We start from the raw sequence: 18,623 nt of genomic DNA, 5'->3' as shown, positions 1-18,623 counted from the left end.
CTGAACCTTATAACCAGTTTCTTGTGTAATGTCAACGTATGTCACCACGTGACAAATAGATTTTTCTTTATATCAAGGAATTTTGAGCTCTATGTTTTTGAGCTTCCACTTTAGCGTGAGCTATTAAATAAATTTTGCCGACATAGACTGCAACTTCTGTTTGTTACAAAACCATTGTGTTTGCGGGCTCTGAATGTCAACGGAAAAGGGAAAACTCTGTTGTATTCTTGGATGAACAGTTACCATAAAAACCTGACCAAGTTATGTTGTTTTGAAATTCTAAGGCTGTGCCTGGTGTCCTTTAGGGAGTGTTCCTTTTGTATGTATTCAGTTGCCACCATACTAAATCGTTTTCATAGCTGCAGGGGTGGAGCTATTTTTCACGGAGAATACCTGAAGGAGTACACAGGTAGGGAGACAGTGGGAGTCAGATTGTCTAGCAATTTTCAGATGGCAGTACATTCCGCCTGAGCTGTCCTTCAGAGTAGGGTGCAGAGATCACCTTGTCGTAAGCAATGAAATACAAAGAAGCTGAATCCTCTCATTACTGTTTTTCCCAGATACTGCTCCACCTATAGCCAAGTTAACCATTAATCTATCTCTCTTCTGATGTCATCAATAATCTCTTTTGATGACCAATTACTTTTCAGCAGTTCTTCATGTTCTTCTTCACCTGTACCCTTAAATTTTATCATTCATCGATCTTCAGTATTTCAAAAGTCTCCATTTCTTTATCTGTTCGATGGTAGTGGGGTTCATTGCAGGGAATGCTGTGTTTCAAAGTTTACCTTCACTGACTTCTTCTTCAGTTTCACAACAAATCTGGTATAAGTGATGCTGTTCTACTGGAGAACGCCTTCTTCGCCTTTGTCCACCGACAGGTTTCAGCTATTCTGCATAAGCTGGTGAATTCTTTGAATTCTACTATCACTGTGTCATTTGCACCTTTGGTGATAACAAAATCGTTCTCTCGTGTCCACTGCTTATCTATAATTTGAAGTAAGTGGCAAAACTTTAATAAAAAATACAGTATATGCAAACCTCTGTAGGTATAATTAGACATAAAACCGGCAAAGAAAAGTAAACAATTTCCTCACCAGATGGTGTGGCTGTTTGCTGTACGTAGTGAGACAAGGAAAATTATAATGGTATGTCGTGTTAGTGCGATTCTGTTCCTCGGCCCTCATGTCGGTCCTTAACACAATTTTCTTCACGAAAATCAACATACGGCACAGCAAAGCTGCATGATAGTACGAAATTCCGTGGCGCTTCTGCCGCCGCTTTCATAAGAAACTTTACGTTTCGGTATGCCATCAAGTGAAATAATAGGGATGGACATGACTATCATCGTGCAGGTTGAGATACTGAAGTTGCAAGGAAGACGACCGGAAGATTTATCCACTATATTTCGTTAAATTTTAATCTATTATTATACATTCAGGTTAATGAAAATACAGATTAATTCTTTAGTTTAGTCACTAAGTACCCAGTAAAGGTTGCAGTATACCTTTGTAATTTAACTTCCCTGCAACAAGAGCTTAATTCGAATCGAAATTCTGGTTCTCTAGCTTAGAGAAGCATCTCTTGTAACTCGTGTTTCAGACAAGACAGACTTCACTATATTACGCTGTCATTATCAGTATCTGGCAAAAATTAATACCGTGAATCATGTTTCCATTCCTTGTAGATCATTCTTGACGGAGGGACTGGGCTGATTTGCTGGGAGGCTGCAGATAACTTCCTGTTATTAACTAATCGGATACACTTTTGTACTTGCAACGCAAGTTACAAAGATATCTTGTCCTCAGATCACATTATATGACCTTTGTGTACAGTCGTCGCATAATAGGAATATCAAGACTCGTAGCTATAAGCGTTGGCAAAAGAAATGTCTTAAAGGAATGAGATACTTCACGACACCATTAATGTTATTACATGTTATTGTTTGTCATGAAATTCTTGCATTTTTTAATGTACATTACCGATACAGAAATAGCGCATCAAATGTTCATTCAACTCGAAGAAATTATCGCACTTGTATTTCAATAATTTTTCTAGACGCATAAGGAAAACACGCCAACAAATCTGAACATTTAATAATTAACCTTGCATGTGGGATGAAAACAGACCATTTAAAATTGAGTCATAATCATGATGTAAATAATCACAACGTTGGGTGTTTAACTACAGCTGCTGTTTCAGCAGCTATGGGAGATGGATCCGAGGTAAATCTTTATAACGGCAAGGCAAGGAAATGCAGTTTCATGGGTAAAGTTTAAACACTTTTATTTACTATGTTTACAATAGTCAAGCTGGAAAATATGAATACTCAACTTCCTCTGTTTAGTTAACTGAATATCGATACCTTCCTTCGTTCATTCACCAGTCGCTCCTAGTAACGTATTATTGTGCCACATGCATCGAATAGCCATATTCCCAAGTTCTTTGCGTCTTCTGGAAGATCTCTCTTTTTGTCCACGAAACGTTATTTCATTCCCCTTGGCCCATCTGGGGCGAGGGTGGACCATCAACGGCACAATATTCGACTCTTCAGCAACGAGGATTTTTTAAAAATATAAGAAATACTATTAAAAGGGAAATGTTACACAAGGATTGAAAAGCAGTGAATATGGTGAATCGTGTTGGCATCAACACAAAAAATATTATGGCTCCATTCTTATTTAAAGGAAAAAATCAAATACGAGCAACTGAAAAACGAAAATATGGATGTTTTAAAACATATCGCAGAAAGGTAACTAAAGCTCTAAGGAAAAGCAACGAACTTTCACTTGAAACCTGAAGCACCTGTACTGGGAGAGAAGGGATGGGAGAACGCGATTCATAGTGGTTGAGGGATGTGAGCTGAAGAGATAGGAATCTGTTAGGTGATGATGGCGTAGGGGTGCATAGTGGAAAGAGAGATGCGGACGACAGGGCCTCAGGAGGAGAGTGGTGCCTGGGTAGAGTACTGGTATTAATAGGAACGGGAAGGGGATGGACTTACAAGAAAAGATGAGAGAAGCCTGATGTGTAGCATAATCTGTGGGTAAGAGTTAAACCTGGCAAGAGTGGAAAAGATCGAGAGAGGGGGGGGGGACCTTAATATTTGGGAGAGGGAGTTGGTTGAGGTTTCTTTGGAAGAGTATGTGGAGGCTGTGTGGCTGTAGTATCGACGTGATGTACCGGTAGAGGCATGGAAGCCAACGAGGATTGGAAATAGAGGGAAACTATAGGCGTATTGGAGTAGAATTTGCGGATGGTGTAGATTGCTCGGAGGTGTAGAGTGAGTGAGGAGAGGCACGAATTTGATCAGTAGGTAGATGATTCTTGTGAGGGAAAATAAACGGATGCGTAAAGTGAGCGAAATGCATGGCATTCTAGAATCTGGAGGTAGATACAGAACTTAAATGGGGAGGATAATCATGAAACATTTTCATAGTAACGTTTGGGTCGGATCAAGGTTTCCTGGGTGTGGAGAACCCAGTTAATATTAGTAGCCTCTTGTGGGCTTTCTGTTGGATGTTCAGTAGGTGAGGTATCTTCATTAGTTTCCAGTCGATCGTTAGTCAAAAATACGTTAATGGTTTAGTTAATTGGATAGGACGGTCGTAAATGGTAAGGTAAGAGTCTTGACTGATGCACAAGCATATTGGGTTCCATTACAAAAGAGGCGTCCTACTTTAGAATAAACCACGACAACCTTAACATAGACCAGGGATACACAGCAGGACGTGAATCGTGGTTTGGACATCGAAAGAAAAAAGAAAGCGAAGATGGATGACTGAAGCTTGGAGCTGACGGGAGCGGCTGTTTCAAACGTGGCGCCGACACCTCTCGCCACCTGACGTCACTCGGTCCCGACGTGGCCCTGAGCTGCTATGAGCTGCCCATCTCACCTTCCGCTCCAGATGCTGTGATGGTGCCTGTACAAGTGGAAAACAGTACCAGCCCCGGTAGCCGGTTGTTCATATTCCTTACGATGCCGACGGAGCACAGTGTTTTATTCGAAATGAGGTGGCTTCAAAACCGAGAAGATTTTATTGAGGTAAGGCAGAAGTCATGGAAGTGGATGGTACGGGTGTTGCGCCCTATAATTACTGCCTGAGTACCGGAAGGGTTGGTCTTTAGAAGTATTGGTTACGCCAGGAGGTAAACTGATTGAGGTGCGACTGGAGGGATCGTTGAGATTTCTGACTTGTAGGATAGAGGGCGAGGAAAGCGGTATCATAAGTGCATTTGAAGAAGCTGGCCCGTTGAGGTGGTTCGTGGAATTCAGCAGTGGTATGGAGCTGGAAATGTCCAAATTTTGAACGATTTAGGAATGCTAGAAAATATAATGGAAATGAAGAGGCTCAGTCTAGATACAGAAGGGGTCAGTGAAGTGAAATAGACAGATAACGATTTCTGGTCAGATGATTATAGAGTAATAACAAAAGCAGCAGAAAATGGTATAATTGAAATAGGATCAGTTATGAATAGGAAGGTACTCAGCCGCAGAGAGTGAATTACTGTTACTAGTTCACTAATAGGGTTGTTCTCATCAGAATCGACAGCAAACCAACATCGACAACAATCGTTCAGGTATACATGCCGACGTCGGCGGCCGAAGATGAAGAAATAGAGATAGCATATGAAGATAATGAAGGGTAATTCAGAGCGAAAAACGAGATGAAAAATGTGCTACTCATGGGGAACTGGAATGCAGTTGTAGGAAAAGGAGTAGAAGGAATGTGGGCTTGGTAGTAGGAATGATGGAGGAGAAAGATTAATTTTCTGTAAGAAGTTTCAGCTTGTAATACCGAAGGATGTAGAGGCTTATCTCACTAGGGGTCAGATAGATACTGCCTACAGGAAAATTAAAGAGACCTTTGGAGAAAAGAGAACCACTTGTATGAATATCAAGAGCTCAGATGGAAACCCAGTTCTAAGCAAAGAAGGGAAAGCTGAAATGTGGGAGTATATACAGGGTCTATACAAGGGCGATGTACTTGAGGACAATATTTTGGAAATGGAAGAGGATGTAGATTGAGATGGAATGGGAGATATGTTACTGCGTGAAGAGTTCGGCAGAGCACTGAAAGACCTAAGTCGAAACAACGCCCCGGGAGCAGACTAGATTCCATTAGAACTACTGACAGCCTTGGGAGAGCCAGTCCTGACAAAACTCTACCATGTGGTGAGCAAGATATATGAGACAGGTGAAATACCCTCAGACTTCAAGAACAATATAATAATTCCAATCCCAAGGAAAGCAGGTGTTGACAGATGTGAAAATTACCGAAATATCAGTTTAATAAGTCACAGCTGCTAAATACTAACGCGAATTCTTTACAGACGAATGGAAAAACTAGTAGAAGCCGACCTCGGGGAAGATCAGTTTGGATTCCGTAGAAATATCGGAACACGTGAGGCAATACTGACCCTACGACTTATCTTAGAAGCTACATTACGGAAAGGCAAACCTACGTTTCTAGCATTTGTAGACTTAGAGAAAGCTTTGGCAATGTTGACTGGAATACTCTCTTTCAAATTCTGAAGGTGGCAGGGGTAAAATACAGGGAGCGAAAAGCTATTTACAATTTGTACAGAAACCAGATGGCAGTTATAAGAGTCGAGGGACATCAAACGGAAGCAGTGGTTGGAAAGGGAGTGAGACAGGGTTGTAGCCTCTCCCCGATGTTATTCAATCTGTATATTGAGTAAGCAGTGTAGGAAACAAAAGAAAAATTCGGAGTAGGTATTAAAATCCATGGAGAAGAAATAAAAGCTTTGAGGTTCGTCGATGATATTGTAATTCTGTTAGAGACAGCAAATGACTTGGAAGAGAAGTTGAACGGAATGGACAGTGTCTTGAAAGGAGAATATAAGATGAACATCAACAAAAGCAAAACGAGGATAATGGAATGTAGTCGAATTAAGTCAGGTGATGCTGAGAGAATTAGATTAGGAAATGAGACACTTAAAGTAGTATAGGAGTTCTGCTATTTGGGGAGCAAAATAACTGTGATGGTCGAAGTGTAAATAATGTAAACTGGCAATGGCAAGGAGACCATTTCTGAAGAAGAGTAATTAGTTAACATCGAGTATAGATTTAATTGTCAGGAAGTCGTTTCTGAAAGTATTTGTATGGAGTGTGGCCATGTATGGAAGTAAAACGTGAACGATAAATATTTAGGACAAGAAGAGAATAGAATCTTTCGAAATGTGGTGCTACAGAAGAATGCTGAAGATTAGATGGGTAGATCACATAACTAACGAGGAAGTGTAGAATATGATTGGGGAGAAGAGGAGTTTGTAGCACAACTTGACTCGAAGCAGGGATCGGTTGGTAGGACATGTTCTGAGGCATCAAGGGATAACCAGTTTAGTATTGGAGGGCAGTGTGGAGGGAATACACTAAGCAGATTCAGAAGGATGTAGGTTGCAGTAGGTACTGGGAAATGACGAGGCTTGCACAGGATAGAGTAGCATGGTGAGCTGCATCAAACCAGTCTCAGGTCTAAAGACCACAACAACATCAATACCGAGGACTCTGTCAAGAATCACAATAGGAGAACGCATACATAGAAAAGACCGGGAGATACAGGAACATTAGTTAGATCACATCATGGTCATGAAGAGCTTTGCAAATCACATATTCAGTTGTCAGACGTATGCGGGCGTACATAGAGACTCAGATCAGAATTTAGTAATGGAGGAATAGTCTGGATGATTCAATGTACACTGAAGCGGGATATGAAAATACTAAGGAATGAAGAGATACACTTGTAGATCTTGGATGCTGGAAATACTGCCATTATGAATAACTCAGTAGGCAGAAAGTTGAAGAGAAATGGACATCTCTAAAGACAGCAGTCACGGAAGTTGAAAAAAAAGGGCAACAGATACAATGAAGATTGCTGCGAGGAAACCATTCGCCACAGAGAACATACCACAGCTGATCGACGAAGGAAGTACAAATATGTTCAGAAAAATACAGGAATACAGAAATAAATGACATTTAGGAATAAATAAATAATAAGTGCAGGAAAGCTAAGGCTAAAAGGTTGCATGAAAAACGCGAAGAAATCGAATAATAAGCGCTTGTGGAAGTAGTAAGGGAGAATTTAGAAACGTTAAGAGAACCTTCGTTGAAAATCAAAGTAAGACGTGGTGGAGGGGGGGGGGGGCATTAAGAAGGAATTCCACTGAAGGCCTCTATGAGATGGAAGACTTGTCTGATGACGTGAAAGAAAACAGGAGTCGATAGGGAAGAGGTAGGAGATCCATTACTAGTATCAGAATTTAAAACAGCTTTCGAAGATTTACGGTAAAATAAGGTACGTGGGCTAGACAAAGTTCCATCGGAATTTCTAAGATAGTTGGGAGAATCAGAAACAATAATAATTTTGATTTATAGAATGTATGAGACTGGCGATATACGATTAAAACAGCATCCAAAGAATTCCGAAGATTTCAAGAGGTGTCAAATTAGATAATTAGGTCTCAATCAGATTAACAGTTCGTGCATCCAAGTTGCTGGGAAGAAAAATATATAGTTTAATGGATCAGAACAGAATCTATTAGACATGGATGAGTTTGGTTTAGGAAAGGTAAAGGCAGCTATGACTTTGCGGTTTATAATGGAAACAAGACTAAAGAAAAATCAAGACAAGGTCATAGGATTTCTCGAACTCTAAAAAGCGTTGACAGTGTAAAAATGATCCAGAATAATACGGGTAAGATATAGGGAAAGACGCATAATATGCTATAATTGCATGAACTAAGAGGGATCAATAAAGGTGCGAGACGAAGTACTATGTCCTCCAATTAAAAAGCGTGTAAGTAGGGGACATAGTCTCCCGCGCCTACTGTTTAATGTACACATCGAAGAAGAAACGACGGAAATAAAAGAAAAGTCAAAAAGTGGGAATAAATATCAAGGTGACAATATATGTCTGTGATAAGTTTCGTCGATGTCATAATTATTGTCAGTGGGAGGAGAGAAGAAGTACGTGATCTGTAGAATTGATTGAACACTCTATCGACTACAGAATATGGATGGAGAGTAAATAGAGGAAAGACGAAAGTAATAAGTAGCAGAATTGAGAACACCGAGAGACTTAGCATCATTACTGCTAATCACGAAGCACATGGAGTCAAGGAATTCTGCTGCCTAGGCAGCAATATAGCCACTGACGGACGAACGGAGTAGGACATACAAAGTACACCAGCACTGGTGAAAAGGACATTCCTGGCTAAAGCCTGTCTCACACGGAGCAAGATTCGCTGTAAGTTTCCTTGCTGGCTCGAGCGACGGCTACCTTGCGGGCTCTGTCGTCTACTAGCGGGCTACCTTGCTGGGAACCTTGTAAGATTTCCAGGATAGGTCCGGTGCTATTTTCTTGTAAGGTTCCCTGCGTGCTACCTGCGTTGGCCAATCATGAGACGTTTCGTTTGTGACGTCAGACGCGGAAAGCTTGGGCGGGAAGCCTTTGTTGATAGTCTCTTTTCTGCTGCTATGAGGTGCGGTAGGAAGTTCTTATAACTATTAAATAATGGCACCGCAGTGGTCCAAGGAAGCGATTAAAGCATAGATATGTACTTATAGGAAAGAACAGTGTCTGTACGTCGTGGAAAGCGCAAACTATTATAATAAACACTTGCGTGCAGAAGTACTCGAAAGAGTTGCAAGTGCCGTGTGTCTTGTTCGACCATATACGACGAGCAAGGAGTGCTATAGCAAAATGCACAATTTGCGTACTCAGTTTAAAGTGGAGTACGCCAAAGTAAAATCATCGAAAAGCAGTGGTGCTGGGATGAATTGCGTGACGCATCACCGGATCTATCAAAAATGGTTCAAATGGCTCTGAGCACTATGGGACTTAACATCTGAGGTCATTAGTCCCCTAGACTTAGAACTACTTAAACCTAAGGACATCACACACATCCATGCCCAAGGTAGGATTCGAACCTGCGACCGTAGCGGCAGCGTGGTTCCCGACTGAAGCGCCTAAAACCGCTCGGCCACAACGGCCGGCCCGGGTCTTTCTTCTGAATCAGAGGCGAAACCATACAAAGCAGTTCTTCAAATACCAATACATCCATTCGTATAAAATTTGCAAAGGATGTACTATCTTCTATCGTATAAAATAAAGTCGTATATAACAGTCATTATTGGTATATTTATAAAGTCAAACAGTAATGAAATGGTGATACTTTTCAAACAAAAGTAGGTGTTATGCGAACCAACGTCAATTCTTTATGGAGCATGGAGAGCACACCTTTTCCAGCGTTTCTCCTCTTAATCCAGTTTTTCGTCCATTCTTTCTTTCTTCTTCTCTCATTAGCATGCATTTCTGCATCGTTTAGTACCATAACAGCTAACAACGCCAGTTTGCTCTGAACATCTCTACCTGAAGCAGCCATCTTCGTTCGATACAACATGCAGCCGATCACAACACAAGTAGCTGCCGATCTTGCACCGTGGGAGAGTTTCGGAATGGAAGATAGCCGGCTCCTTTCCCTGCAAGCCGGCAGGCATGCACGCCATCTCGCAAACTTGCGACGAACCTTGCTCCGTGTGAGAGGGACTTAAGAGTAATATAACATTGCACTAAATATAAGGAAGAAATTTCTGAGAATATACGTTTAGAGCTCGGCACTGTGCGGCAGTGAAAACAATGATTGCGGGAGAAATGTAACAGCAGAGACTATAGACATTTCAGCTGTGATGCTACAGAAAAATACTGAAAATTTGGGGAATGTTAAGGTAAGGAATGAGGAGGTTCTCCGCAGAATCGGAGAGGAGAGAAGGCATGAAAACCACTGACTAGAAGTGGCGGGACGATACGACGTCTGTTAACACATCGTGTAATATTTTCCATGGTATCAGAGGGAATATTTGAGGGTAAGAACTGTAGAGGAAGACAGAGATTTGAATATACCTAGCAAATAACTAATGACATAAGATGCAAGGGCTATTCTGAGATGAAAAGGTTGGCACAGGTGAGGAATTCTTATCGCGCTGTGCCAAGCCAGTCAGAAGACTGATGTCTCAAAATAAATAGATAAAGAAGTCAGGAGTTTGAAAAGGTGACCAAAATGTAATACCCGTTTTTAGATTGTTTCTTTGTCGAGGTGCCGGATCTCTGCATGCGACGAATTGTAAAGTGGCGTGGAAGATTAGTATCAGCTCCGTTGTACGCCTGTCACTGGCAGCACCTCTAGCAGCCGTCGGTCTTGCGGAGAGAGTCGAAGATAATGGAGCGAGCGGAGAGCCCTGTGACAGTCAACCTGCAGTTCGTATGCTTCCCTTACTTAGGAAATGCGCGAGGGCAGCACGGTTTGTGACGGCGAAAGCAATGCCCATGTCGCAACGACCATACTTACAGACTACAATATGAGAATTCACTTCCCACCATTATGCATGAAAGTAATCTTTTTACAATATAAGAACTCGAACAAGCGTGGGCGCTATAGTATCATCTCCACTGTATACTTCATCTGGTGTAAAGGAGGAGGCTGCAATCACAATAGATATGTAGCTCTGAGTCTTGTTCCTGATGTTTCTGCATGTTATGATAGGTGCCGAAACATATTTGGTCAGTAAAAGGAATAGTCGTTTGATATTATGTACATTACGTATTTTCAATAAATCATTAAGATTGCTGCGATACTACAGCTGTAATGGCTGGTGACTTCACAGAATGAAAATGACTTGATTGTTAGTCGTGTGGCTACATTTTGCTTTCCTTGAAGGTAGTCACTGGAGGAGGGAAATCTGGTAAGCATTTGCAACTTAGGTAAGTAGCATCACTTCTTTAACGTGAAATAGGTTCGTTCAGGAAATAGTGCTCCATAATAATTGTCTCACGCCACATTTATTCTTAAGAGTTAGAATTTGGGGACAATAACAGTCAATAGCCTCTGCATATAGTACATTTCTGCGTACACTCCTTCAGGTTCTGGGCCTTAAGGTAGTGTTGTGTATCAGTGTCTGTTCGCTGTTAGTAAAAGTTCTTGTTCTGTGCTCAAAGTTATGTGTTCTGCACGAATTATGCTCTTATTATCTTCAGACACTGTCACACATAGTAACTGCTTGATTAGCCCAAACGCATGAAAGAACGAGGGCACCACGTCTCGGCCACATCAAAACTGAGGCAGTGGTGTTAAACCAGTTTGACCAAGTGTTCTCTTATTATAAGACCTGTATGTGGGCGTGCATTGTCATGTTGGAGTAAGACTACTTTTCTGTTCTTATTGGACTGAACATGTCGGAAACGGTTCTTCAGTTACTTCATTGTCTTCATATACTCGTATGCCTTTGAATTGATAGTTAACTATTTTGGCAACACTTCCATGAGAATAACATAATCACTATTTCAGAAAAATATCATCATGATTTTGCAGGCAAATTGAACTGCCTTGAATTTCTTCATTTTGGTTTTTACGTGTTGCGTCACTCCAGCGGCTGTCTCTCTTTCTTTCTTTTTTTTTGGCTCAAAGAGATGCACTCCCATTTAATCGTCTTCTGATACGTTTCGTGGCAGCGAAGCCTCTGTATTGGCTTCAAATTGCTCCAACCGTTCAAATTAAATTTATTTTTCTTTGAATTTTGATACAATCGCTTTGTATACACTTACAAAAAAAAAAGTTTTGCATCACCTCGGTTACGAGAGTTCCGGATCCTGTACAGAAAATTGGAAAAGAGATCAACATAAATATCATGTTCGCCCTTTTTACTGCTCATGAAAACCACACATAGCATGTTGTACCACCACCACACATCGAGAGCTCCAGAGGTGGTGGTTCAGATTGCTGTGCACACCGGTACTTCCAATACCCAGTAGCACGTCCTCTTGCTTTGATGGCCTGCTATACGCAAGTTCATCAAGGCATTGTTTGTCCAGATTGTCCCACTCCTCAACGGCAATTTAGCGTAGACCCCTCAGAGTGGTTGGTGCCTCACGTCGCCCTTAAACAGCCCTTTTCAGTTTATCACAGGCATGTTCGATAGGGTTCATGTCTGGAGAACATGCTGGTCACTCCAGTCGAGCGACGTCGTTATCCAGAAAGAAGTCACTCAAAAGATGTGCACGATGGAGCCGCGAATTGTCGTCCATGAAGACGAATGATTAGCCAATATGCTGCCGATAGCGTTGCACTATCGGTCGGAGGAGGGCACTCACGTATCGTACAGCAATTACGGCGCCTTCCATGATCACCAGAGGCGTACGTCGGCCCCACATAATACCACCCCAAAACAGCAGGGAACCTCCACCTTGCTGTACTCGCTGGACAGTGTATCTAAGGCGTTCAGACTGACCGGGTTGCCTCCATACAAGTCTCTAACGAGTGTCTGGTGGAGGGCATATACGATACTCATCAGTGAACAGAACGTGATACCAAACTTGACGGTCCATTCGGCACGTAGTTGCGCCCATTTGTATCGCGCTGCATGGTGTCGTGGTTGCAAATAAGGACCTCGCAATGGACGTCTGGAGTGAAGCTGCGCATCATGAAACCTGTTGCGCACAATTTGAGTCGTAACACGACGTCCTGTGACTGCACGAAAAGCATTATTCAGCATCGTGGCGTTTCTGCCAGGCTTCCTCCGAGCCGTAATCCTTAGGTAGCGGTCATCCACAACAGTAGTAGCAGTTAGGCAGCCTTAGCGAGGCATGTCTTTGACAGTTCCTGCCTTCTGTATGTCCTCCATGTCCGAAACTTCCTATGTTGAGAGTCCTTCCAGGCACAAAGTAACAATACGGACGCGATCGAACCTCGGTACTGACCGTCTATGCGTGGTTGAACTACAAACAACACGAGCCGTGAGCCTCATTCCTGGTGGAAAGACTGGAACTGATCAGCTGTCGGACCCACTCCGTCTAATTGGAACTGCTCATGCATGGTTGTTTCTATCTTTGGGCGGGTTTAGTGATATCTCTGAACAGTCAAAGGGGCTGTGTCTGTGATACAATATCCACAGCCACCGTCTATCTTCAGGAGTTCTAGGAACCGGGGTGATGCAAAACGAATTTTGACGTGTGTATTTTCCAAAATACTTTTTTTGCTCCCGTCCTTCTATCATGTCTCATTCAACATTCACTCTATCTCCTTCGACGTTTTTATCTCTCTCTTGTACTTCTTTCCTGTCTCCGTATGTTACTTCCCTATCTGCTTCTTTCTTACTGTTTTCTTCTGTTTTATTTCTGCTTAAGTTTCCTTATCCTTTTCCTGTGCTTTTCTCTGTCTGCGGATGCTTTTCGTTTGTCTTAGCCTTTTCTAACAACTGTCTGAGGCAGAGTGGAATGTCCCCAAGTAATTTATGAAATTGAGCTGCTTTGTTCTAAGTTTGACCCAGTTTCGGAAGCAATGCTACTTCCACTCGGCTCGGTTATCAAAGTATCTTGCTGGGTTTCGCGCGAAGCAATTGCTGTTGTTCCTTCCCCTCAAACATTGATACATAAGATCCTCTGATTCTGTTAAATGCTCCTCTCTGGCGATTTTCCTATTCTTTCTAGAATGCTCTCGACTAGCCCAATCAGTTATTTAAAGACTAGCATGTATTAGAATCCATCATTCAGTGAATGAACACTAACATAATTTAAACACAAATTAACAACTCGATATACACAAGGGAAGTCCTCACTAGGAAGTTAAAAAATTCTTCCCACTCAACCTACTCAAATCACCCAAAATACAATCACATACCAGAAAAAAATAGTAAATAACTTAGATTACGCAAGATACACGCGATGCTATACTGTATACGCAGTTTAGAGTTAAAGCAAATAAAAATGCTACTTAAAGTGGGCGCTTTTACTGACTAAGATCTGTCTTACAGTGCAGGATAACAGATGATTCCATAAGCAAGATACTGGCAAGGTTGACTTAAAGTCTATGCGCCGTATGTATCTCTTTCGTGCCAGTGGTATGGAACCTTATTATACTACTTACGATATGATTAATTGCATGCTAGGCAAGCGAGAGGCCTTCACGTTACGAATCAGTTAATCAACTGATCACAATATCACCGTATAAACTTAATGGCCAGAAGGTTTGGACATTGCACTGCAACATAGCACCTTCACAATGAGACAAACAAACTAGAAAGTCTGACGAATTGGCTGTACTCATATTCACAGGGTCTCCTAACCAGGATCACTTGTAAGGCAATAGTTTGTTTCTGAGATTTAAATGAAGTTGAAGTTTAATAAGTCATTTATTTACTCCAAGATCTCGATAGATACCACGTTAAAATGACAGAGAATGAGGTTCCAACGAAATCAGCATGGACTCTTGTAAGATCGACCGAGAAATTGTTGCAACACAAAGAGGATAAAGGCGCCTAAAATACTGAAACATAAACCTCTTTAGATTCTCAGTTGAACCACGAATGTCCCGTTAACAATCTGGGAAGGTACCTCGTTTACATGGAAGCCTGCTTGTTAAACGCAAGCTTTCGTTAATAGTGCAGCTAACAAATGCAAAGTAAAGAGTCTGAGACGCGCAAAAATAAGCAGGCAACACTGGTTGCCTAGCCAATCCAACAGGTTTGACATGCTCAGGAATTGGATAGTGCTAATGTGAAATCCGTCGCTTACTCTAAACTTCGCGAACGTCAGCATGATCTCCCGGAGAGACACTTTACAAAGATTGCCCCAATCGGCTCCCTAAGCGGTGACTGGTATATAAGTGTCTCTCCCTCCCCAGCCTGTCCACAAATGTCCGAAATTATCCTCCTCTGAACTAAAATCCTCACATACGAGAAATGATTACTCAATGCTATTGCCAACATGACCGCCGTAGATTTATTTACCAGAACACAGGGGAAATTTCCCGTTCCAGGCTTACAGAACTCACCGTAACTTGCAAGAGATTGGTGAAGTTTGCCAGCCTTGTTCCACTCATGCGTAAGTATTGATCCACGGGGAGACTCATTAGATTGGATAATAAAACCTGGAAAGAAAGGAAACGAATTCTCTCAGTGATGTATTAGGGACTTTCAGTTGACTAGTGGCTGATAGTCTTCAAAACACAAAACCGAATTACCCCACAAAGGGAGGAGCAGGGTCTAACTTCACCCAACTTCTGCAAACTGCAGTGCTCTGGGGAACAATTTATCTTCTCTAAAGTCTCTGGAACGAAACTCCACTTGTCACGCTAGACTATGAGGCGAACACTTGCGCCCGCTCGTTACTAACAAGATCATTTTCAGCTTTCTTCCTGGCATTCGTGCAGACCATATTGACCGCACCATTGAATATCCAAGAGTCTCAATCATTGCGCTCATATTTCCCAAAAACGCCGATAGCTGTAGCGGCAGCTGTTTAGTTGTGATGCGCCAGTCTGCACGAGTAACGGCATTAGCACGTGGGCAGTGGTGGCTTCCTTTTTTCAAATCTTCCGCCATACGCACCAGAGAACTAGCGGTTTCCCGCCACAGAGGGCGCCTCCCAAGAAGGGGGTGCGGCCGTGCCGCTGCAAACGACCCGGTTGTGGCTGTCAGCGACACTGCAATTTGGGGCATCAAGTCAGACTCTCCTCAGGGTGATGCGCTGTGCAGGGGCAGTTAGTTTACGTTGGCCTTTGGGATTTGGTACTAGGCCTCCTGAAATGCGTTTCTGCGACGTGCGCATTATTATAGCGATATATAAATTGAAGGTGTAGGTGGGGGGGGGGGGGGGGAGAAAAGGGATTACTGATGTAGCTACAGAGAGACATTACGCTGAATCAGGAGCGTCGAGTGGAAATGTCGGACCGGGATTCGAACTGGGATCTCTTGCTTACTGGGCAGGTGCGTCAACCACTGCTCCATTCGGGGCTCAGTGCTATCGCCACTTCGCGGACTATCTCGACACGCCTCACAGCCGACCCACATTCCCACCGAGTGCCACCTGTCTGCAGTCCCCGTCCGTTTCCTCCATGCTCACTACCCTGAGATTCCTGCAAGAGGTGGGACGTGCTTTGTGCATGTCCGAAAGAACAGATACCTCGTTTTCATATTACTGTGTGTGTTCTTTGAGCGCCAAAAATTGATTTCTTCGTATGGTTAAGGAATTTCCCTTTCATTTTGGGATTAAGTTTGAGTGAAGTAAATTATGGAGAATCTGGTGTTTTGGAGAGTCTAATTCATCAGATGCTCTGGCCTTTGGATTATGAGACCATCAACACTGTCCATCAGCCCAGTGAGCTTGGAGCTGATTAAGCACGTTAGAAGAGTTGTCAGGAGAAGGCGATATTGGTAGCGTCTCTCACGGTATCCTGCCTCCTTGGTGCTGTCAAGGAGTTTCAGTGACTAAGATGTAGACCTAGTAAGTGTATGCTCCGTGGTAAATCTGACAGGGGGAAAGTATTTAAAAGTGTCATCAGGTTACCTTCCATTCGGAAAGTAAGTGCACTCAGCGACTGTTATGTGGCTTATAAATTATATAGAGTGCAGCAATCACTCGTCCTTTTTTAGATTTTATTACCCAAATCCAGATTGCGGCAAGTGGCTAGCCATTCTCAATGCACTATTTTCTACTCTCGACGCATATAAGTCCCTGTTGTTCGGGCGTCAGTCACATTTCTTTGAATACTAGTCATTTAAACGTGTATAAATGATTGGTGATTCTGTGCGCGTTAAACTGTTGACGTTGATGGAAGTCCCCACTGCTAAGGGAGCCCTTTGCTGACTGAACAACCGATTACGGGAGACTGTGAAAGGAGCTATTGTTGTCGCAACTTAGACGCTCCCGTAGTTTGTGCTAGTCTTGAGGGTGTTGAAATACACGCAGAGGTCATTCAACCTGTTGACTGTAGTGTTCTCATGTTGACCCTGTGTCCGTGTGCATCGTCTGCCGACATCGAACTCGCAGACCCGGTCGCCTCCTGCATCACATCACACCGCAGGGAATGGTGTTAGCAATTTAGAGGCTTCTGCCGCAATATTTACAGTATTTTGGTTATTCTTCCTTTTTATAGGAAAGAGACGTCATCCTGTGTCATTTTTTTTATCAATTACGAGTGTCACTCTGTTGGCTTAACGTTTTACAGGGCCGTGAACGACAATTTCAATTGTTGTTATATTTCTAAAAATTGTATCATCTGACGCTGGCCAGGTTTAATTTTTTTAAGAGCTGTGATGGGCCGTCTCTCACTTCGTTAATATTTTTATTAAAGTTTCGTATCTGGCGCTGGTGAAGCTTTTATTAAACTGGTTTTTAGATGAAGGGCAGTGTATTAACAGGGATGCATTTATAAGTAATTACCTTCTTTACCCATCATGTTCTTTGTTTCGTATTAGTCGACATTCTGTTTGTTGATTATAATTGTGGTATAAGACTCTAGGAAGCCAGCTTGACGCCTTTATCAAAATGATTATACCGCATGTTGGTACTTTTTGTTTGTTTCTTTTCCTAAACTCCTAAACTCCTCCCGAACATGCCATGAAGGCCCAACGGTACCGATCGACCGCTGTGTCATCCTCAGACCACAGGCGTTACTGTATGTGGATTGGAGGGGCATGCGGTCAACACGTCGCTCTTCTGGTCGTATGTCAGTTTACGAGGCCGGAGCCGCTACTTCTCAATCAAGTAGCTCCACACTCACAAGGGCTGAGTGCACCCCACTTGCCAACAGCGCCCGGCAGACCACCCAAGTGCTAGCCCAGCCCGACAGTGCTTCACTTCGGTGATCTGACGGGAACCGGTGTTACCACTGCGGCGCAGGCCGTTGGCTTTTTCGTTTCGTAAACGTATTAAATTCATAATTAGATTAAATTCTGTTATTTCTTCCTCTCGTTTTATTTAGGGGCCCTTTGGGCTTGTTTACAAATCGTTAAGGAATTTTTTGCAGTCACTCTATTTTAAATTTCCTAAGCGGCAATAGCCTTTGGAGAAATTTGCCCCTTATAGCAAGATAGTTTAATTTCAACTGAAAATTTGGCCTTTATAATATTTTGTAAAAAATGTTTTACAAATGGTAACTGATGTTTACCCGAAAGCCTACTCAATCCCTCCACATAATCTGCTCTGAGCACCTGGGTACCATTTTAATGGTAGAGAGCGTTGGTTTCAACAGCCCCTTGATTATCAATAATGACAGGATTGGTGAGGTAGGTACTGCACGCAGTATCCGCATACTTGCAAAAATGGTTCAAAAGGCTCTGAGCACAATGGGACTTAACATCTTAGGTCATTAGTCCCCTAGAACTTAGAACTACTTAAATCTAACTAACCTAAGGACATCACACACATCCATGCCCGAGGCAGGATTCGAACCTGCGACCGTAGCACTCCCGCGGTTCCGGACTGCAGCGCTAGAACCGCACGACCACCGCGGCCGGCGCGCAAACTTGCAGTGGCCTGTGGAACTAAGTCCCTTCTATAAAGCCTCTGGGACTAAGCTCCATCGGTCACGCCAGACAGTGGAATGATGCTTTCAAACCTTCTTCAAGGGTTAAAAATTCTTGTACTCCTCAAAAGATAGCCAAGAAATGAGCAGAGATACGTGCAAATAGCTCGCAACATTATGTGGCTGTCATGTCATAAACTTGTGGTCTGTTGTGAGAATTTATAGAACATATCTTGAGAACGTCACTGAATATTCCAGAGTCTCAGTGACTTAACACGCATTTCCAGTGCTCACCTACAACT

Source organism: Schistocerca americana, chromosome 7 (genome assembly GCF_021461395.2).
Source record: "Schistocerca americana isolate TAMUIC-IGC-003095 chromosome 7, iqSchAmer2.1, whole genome shotgun sequence".
NCBI lineage: Eukaryota > Metazoa > Arthropoda > Insecta > Orthoptera > Acrididae > Schistocerca > Schistocerca americana.
Note: the sequence above shows the minus strand (reverse complement) of the source record.